The 6631-nt window shown below is 43.8% G+C and overlaps 1 long non-coding RNA gene across 1 annotated transcript in view; it reads left to right on the top strand.

Annotated features, from left to right (window-relative positions):
* The first annotated feature begins 978 nt into the window (after positions 1–978).
* The window catches only part of LOC138918197 (uncharacterized), an 89040-nt gene continuing 83387 nt past the window's right edge, over positions 979–6631 (top strand). The window contains exon 1 of the long non-coding RNA XR_011427218.1: positions 979–1074. This is a non-coding gene — a long non-coding RNA (uncharacterized lncRNA). The remainder of the gene's footprint in view (positions 1075–6631) is intronic.

The raw sequence follows: 6631 nt of genomic DNA, 5'->3' as shown, positions 1-6631 counted from the left end.
CAGACTTGAGGCTTGCCATGTGTCTGGTACTCAGCCCACTCGGGGCCCCAGAGTGGGGACATTGTGGGGCTGGCACCTTGAATTCTGAAAGACACAGAAGCTATCTGATGCTGTTGGAATAAGGCCAATGTGAGCTGAACACAGGAGAGAGTCCCTCCCCAGCAGAACATAACTGGAGGCAGTGAACAAGGGCACCTGGGAAACAGTTTGCAGACTCCAGGCCAGCAGTGAACAGCAGAATGGAGAAAGTGGGCTTGGGCTGAGTGAAATGGGGAAATACCAGACACAACTGCTATTTCCATGCCTCGTGTGGAGGTCCAGGTGGACGTGGTGGTAGACATGGGCTTCGGAGGTCAAGTGGGCAGCTGCCTGTGAAGACAACGAACCTGGCCAGGGTAGCTGAGGGGAGATTTACTTTTCCCACTCAGCAAGCACCAAACATCCAGATAATTCGTTTTGTAGCAATTGCTATGATTTTAAGGCTTTAAGCCAAGAGCAATCTTTCAACAGAGGCTGTCTTTGTCTTTGTGGTCCTAAATGGAGAGGCACATCAGCCTACTGGGTCACTTCCCAGAGTAATTAGCTCTATTGAGCACTTTTTCCTTTTAGCCACAAATCATCCTAGTAAAAGTATAAGAAACTCTGTGGCTAGCCAGGGACTATGTTTAATTTCCTTGGAGACTTTCCTTCTCTTTGAATTACCCATTTACTCGTGTGAGAAAATGCTTTAGGGTGGAGGAAGAGCCTGGCAAGGAATAGGAGAGAAGAGAGAGCCTGCAATTCGAAATGCTGAGTGGCAATTTTGCCTCCACCAGGCTTGTCATGAGACTGATGAATGGTCCCCTCCAGCATGCTTGCTAGTGTTGTTAAAATCTCCTTCAGGTCCAAGCTGAGGCATACCTCACCTATCGGCATCGAGAGACGGTAGGTGGTGCTGTGGTGTTAAAGGATGATTAAAGGAGAGAGCGAGAATGCCATGGAGAAAAAACTTCATGGAGAAGCAGCGGGTTGGGGGACTGGCTTGCAGAAGGGCAAGATGAATATGCATTCTCATTCAGTGTCTTTCCGATTTAGGTGAGTATCTTCCCTTTCAGATCTGGAGTTGCATAGGAAAATCCAATTACAGATGCAAGCTACATTGGACTCTTTCAAATCAAACTGCAGATGTGTCGGTGGCATCCTGCTGACTGGATGTGCTGGCTGTACATCTAGCAATAGAAATTTTCTTTATTCCCTTCTCTCCTGGTTTTTCTTGCATTTCTTCTTTCTCTCCTCACTCCTCCCCTGCTCTCTCATTTTTCTTTTTCAGTCTTGCTTTTTCTCACACTCATTCAGTTCAGTTCAGCAAATTTTGTGCCTAGCACTATTTTCTGAGACACTGTAAGATATGTAACAGGGGATAAAATAACATTCTTTCTTTTAATAGAAAACAAATTACCATTTCTTTTGTATGTATTAAGTCTAGGAACTGTGCTAGGCACTCAGACTCATTTTATCTCATTTAACCATTAACTTATTCACTTATATAACCAATGTTCTTGAGCACTTACTATGTCCTGGGGGGGCACGGCCTGTGCCGTTGGTAATGGGGAGTCTAGAGCATTACAAAGCCACAGGCCTTTGTGTATCTTCTCTCTCCCTTCAGGGTCTGAATTCTCATGCTTCAGCCACGTATTTTACATGGCTTCCTCCAAGATCCCTGCAGCTCTGGAACCAGACTGCTTCGGTTCAAATCCTGACCCTACTACTTCCTAACTATCGGAAGTTGGGCAAGTTACTTAATTTCTCAGTGTTCCAGGTTTCTTAGGTGAGAAAATGGGATAATAGTTCCTACTTTGAAGGTTAGTTTTGAAAACAAAATGAGATAACACCCACACAAGTTTGGAACAATAACTGGCACTTAGAAATTACTCAGTAACCTTTAGCTTGAGTCATCCTCATCACCGTCTTCAAGTTACGACCAACATTATGGCCTTTGGAAGATGTAAGACAGCACCTTGTTCCCTTCTATGCCCCCAGCTATGCCTCTGAGGTCTGCATCAGATAAAAACGGAGTCGTCGGGGAAGGCTTCATGGAAGAGGCTGAATTATAGCTGCCCTTTGCTCTGAGGAAATTCACAGGCAAACTTCTGAACCCAAGAGGGTCATGCACTCTACAGAGAATCAGATGAGACTTGTGTTCTCTGTTCTCTGTCAGTTTCGTAGATGCACATCTTGCAAACAATTTCAGTGGCATCACCTAGACCTTGAAGTCAAGCACGGATATTTTGGAAGCATGGCTACACCACAGGTTCAGGCCCCCCAATTTGAGGTCACTCACAGCTTGAACAATCTGTTTCAGAACACCACAAGACAATATCAGAGAGTTTAGCAGGTGCTGTTAGTGCCCCACTCAGATCTTCTTTACCTCCCTGGGGATCCTCTCTTCTAGCTGCTGTGAGTGTTGTCGGCTAACGGCTCCTCTCTGCACTTCTTTCTTGAGATTGTCCTTGGCTCCTAGGTGTGCCAAGCCAGGAGATGTTCCCCTCAACCTCATCCTTCCCACACAGGGGTGGTCCTCAGCAATGACTAACTGATGCAAGCATATGATAGCCCAGTTGCCTTGCCTCTGGGTTGTTCAAACTCTGTGATACAGTCTGTGGTTCTGAGCTCCTGGTGCGATCAAGCTGAGATCTTTCCTGAAAGCACATTTTTGCCTACCTTTTTCCTCTGCCATACCCCATGTCCCTCACACCCCTATAGGTTTCTCCTGAGAGCACTCTTTCAATAAAGCAGTTGCACAAGAATCTCCATCTGAGTCTCTGCTGGAGGGGAGTCCTAAGTTGGAGAGGAGCTTAAGAGAGTCATGCAAAAGGTACAGAGTGAATGCAATAGATTAGGGAGGAGGGCAGCTATACTGAGGCGCACCTCCTTTCTTCCCTTCGCCTCTTCTGCTTCCTTACTCACTGTTCCTATTGTCTTGAGACATTCTGGTTGGTTCTAGATGTTTGGGACAGCTTTTTGGGGAGCTCACCAACCGCAAGTAGCATAAGTGGTCACCTTGGAGCCCTCTGATTTCAGACCAGTTTTTCTCTTGAGCTGCAGAAAGTTTCCCTTGTACAGACGATCCCTTAATAAGGCTGCTGAACAGTGATGATTAATGTATTAGGGTGGGGAGACCCTGCTGGGGCAAGCAGTTTCTTTTGACAGACAGAACAGACTAGGCAGATAAGAGAGAATGTACAGCATCACATCTTGGTGTTTAATTTGGCAGCGCCTAGCTCATTTTAATTACTCTGAAATAATTATCTCTGGTACACAGCTGGGTTTGTCTTCGTGTAACTTGTGAGTCATTCTTCCACATTTGAATAAATCAGGCAGGTTGAAAGGAAAGACTGGAGCTAAGTGACATGTAAAAGAGGTTCAGTGGTAAAGGTTCAGAAAATGGCCAACTTTGGACCTGAATGAGAAGATTGACTTGAGACGTTGTGTCTTTGTGTCTGAGGCAAATAGCACTAGCTATCAAAATCAGAAGCAGATGAGTCTCGAGTCTGTTTTGGGAGAAGACCTGTCAGAGCTGAGTGAGGGAGTGGCATTGGAGCTAGTGGAAAGGAACACCACCAAGGACGGACCCTGTAGCACTTTGAGAAAGTCATTTCATCTTTCAAATGATGTTTCCTTATATTATAAAATTAGAAAAGTTTCTTTGGTGCTACATCATCTTCCTTCCATACATGGCTTCTGTTTTTAGTGCTGATTTATCCTACCACTGCTAAGTGGTTAAGAAAATGGCATGTGGGTCATCTCTTCCCTAGTCATTGCTAAGGCAGACATTACTAATCAACCACAAATTTCTCTATAATTGGGCCTGACTATAGCCTCATAATCTTCACATAACACTTCTAGTAGTTACCTCAATCTATCTGAGTTAGCATGTTCATTGACATAATGACTTCTGGTTTAAAATGTTTCTCTTCTTTGGTGTTTGGTATTCTTCTCTGTGAAATGAGGAGTTTTTGAAGAAGATGATCACTAAAGACCTTTCTAACTTGATAATCCAGTATTTTAAGAGACAGAGAAATGGATCATCAGAGGTCAAATTATTTTGACTCCCATGTCTTGCTTGATGCTCTGCAGATAATCAGTAACTCAATTTGTAAGGCTGGGGCTGCTTAGGAGAGAGATGACAATCTGGCCAGGAGACCAGGGGTCCGGAAGCAGTGAGTATCCATGCTTTCATCCCCAATCCCCCCCGACCCTCTCTGGCCTTGTTCCCTTATCACACCCCTAACCTAATATGCCAACTCCCCCCCAGGGTCCCACATGGTCCCCCTCTGACAACCAGGTTACAGATGAAGGTTCCTATCAGAGTCAGGAAATGCCTCAATTTCCAAGTCATCTTGTGTCTGGATCCTGCATGTTTGGTTTCTCACTAGCCTTCCTGTCTGACCTTGAAATCTGTGAAATATCACTGGCCTGACCCTGACTTGCCATCAATGAAACTTATACTGTTCTTAAAGAGCTATTTAACTTTTAAATGATATAGTTAATATGTCTTCATGGCAGTAAAATTAGAAAATATAGATAAACCAAGGACAAAGTTCATTGTTAAAATGTGGTTGTATATGATCTGTCCAGACTTTTTCTGTGTAGGTGTGTATATTTAAGATAATGTTTTATGAAGATATTTCCATGTTTGTAAATATGCTCTACTCTATAGTTTAAAATGCCATCATTCTAATTCTTCTTCTTCTTGCACTTTCCTTTCATTCAAGTCAATTAATCATTTATTGAGCATCTACTCTGTGCTGGGTACTTATAGTCTCTGTGCCCCCATGAGCCCAGAGTCTGGTAGGGGCAGGCAGACATGAGATAACTGATTATGATTCACCTTGACAAGCTATAGTAGAAATCTATACAAAGTTTTATAGGAACACAGGTTGCTGAGTGCTGAGGGGAGCCTAGAAGGAAAAGAGATCTTTCAGGGGAGGAAGCTATCAGCCAGAACGTGTGAGGATGCATGGGCCTGTGAAGGAGCCCAGCTTGCTGAGGGCAGGGTATGCAGAAGGACATGGGGCGGAAAGAGAAGCAAGGGCTATAAATGTTTTGTCCGTGACTATGTCCTCTGTCTTGCAGCAGGCCATCAAATAATATTTGAGGAGTGAATCAATATTCCTAGTCCTGACATTGTCCTCATCTCCTTTCTGAACCTTGGCCTCAGCATTGAATTGAAGTGGGGTTGCATGTACCCCACCAGGTCTGGTGACTCAGAATGCCTGTGTGGCACACGTTGTCTATTTGCCTCCTACAGCCCTCTGGATCACAGCTCACCTGGACCAGTCTTCCATCCAAAAGCTTCTGTTTCTCTTTGCCTGTGGGCTTCTTTGGTGGTTTGAACGCACTTTGCCCACGGTGTCAGAGAATTAATGCCCTCTGAGGACAGCTGTCATCTAGTGATTTACTGGAGTTAGTTTGTAAATACCTTGGCTTCTTTAACGCTCAGGGGGATAACTTGGAGGTACCCTGGCTCCCAGACTTTCCTGCTGATATTAAGCTCCAGTTACCCCCCATAGTAACTTGCCCTTCATTGACTGTTTTTGTTTCTCTATTTCATTCCCCCCTCCCCTACTGGTGTGTTCTAGGATTCTGTCCCAAATAAACTACTTGCACTCAAATCCTGTCTCAAAGTCTACTTCTTATGAAGTGATGGCACCCTGTGACTCTATGGGGTAAGCCACAGACGGCTGACTGGTCTTGCTGTAATCCTGTCTTCAAATAACCTGAACCGGAACCAAGTTCACAAACTTGAAGTGTTTCCTTCCAGACTCTATTTCTTGACTAATGGCTCAAGATGCGCTAAACTAATATGCATCCCTCAATGGGGTGTTGCAAAAATAATCCTGTTTCCATGCATCGTAAGGTAACATAGATACCATCAAAGGCATTTGCTTGGATCTGAAGCAATAGTAAAGCCTCTGTTGGCTTCATTACTGCGTCTGCCAAGCTTTCTTTTATAAAAAAACAGCTCCAGAAGTGAAAATATTAGCATGTAACTACATCTTGGCTGGTTGGCAAGGAGTTTGCATTTGATTTCCATAAAGGATGTAAATTCCAGGGCAAGAAAATGGTTCAGTTAAAGAAACAAAGAGAGGAAAAAAATTGGAAATTTACATCTAGGACATCAAAAATCTTCAATGTGGTTTGTTTTCATGTATTTTTATTTGTTTCTGAGGCACATGAAATTTTAATATCCAGGACCTGTGTGAGGACAGGTTAAAAAGTGAAGGGTGTTCAGTCTGGTCTGGGAAGGACAGGATCAAAGCTTGTAAAATTAGTGTGTTAATGTGTGTGCATAAATAATCTCATTTCCTCTCCTCTAGCACTCTCCGAGAGAAATAGCATTCTTCCAGTTGATAAATGGGAAATGGAATGCAGCGAGCAAGTGTTGAAGCTGGGAATTAAATCCTAGTCTATGTGGTTCTGATGCCTGTGGTGCGTCCACCTTATTGAAGCAATTCCCTTAATACCTTAATAATGAGTTTTCAGATGTACATTCCTCACTGTTTGAAAGTGACGCCTTGGCATGGAAAAGAGACCAAAGTGGATGAACCAGTGCAACTTACTCCCATTTATTTAGTGTATTCATATTATG

The sequence above is a fragment of the Equus caballus genome, chromosome 16 (genome assembly GCF_041296265.1).
Source record: "Equus caballus isolate H_3958 breed thoroughbred chromosome 16, TB-T2T, whole genome shotgun sequence".
NCBI lineage: Eukaryota > Metazoa > Chordata > Mammalia > Perissodactyla > Equidae > Equus > Equus caballus.
This window is presented reverse-complemented; position numbering and strand designations above follow the sequence as displayed.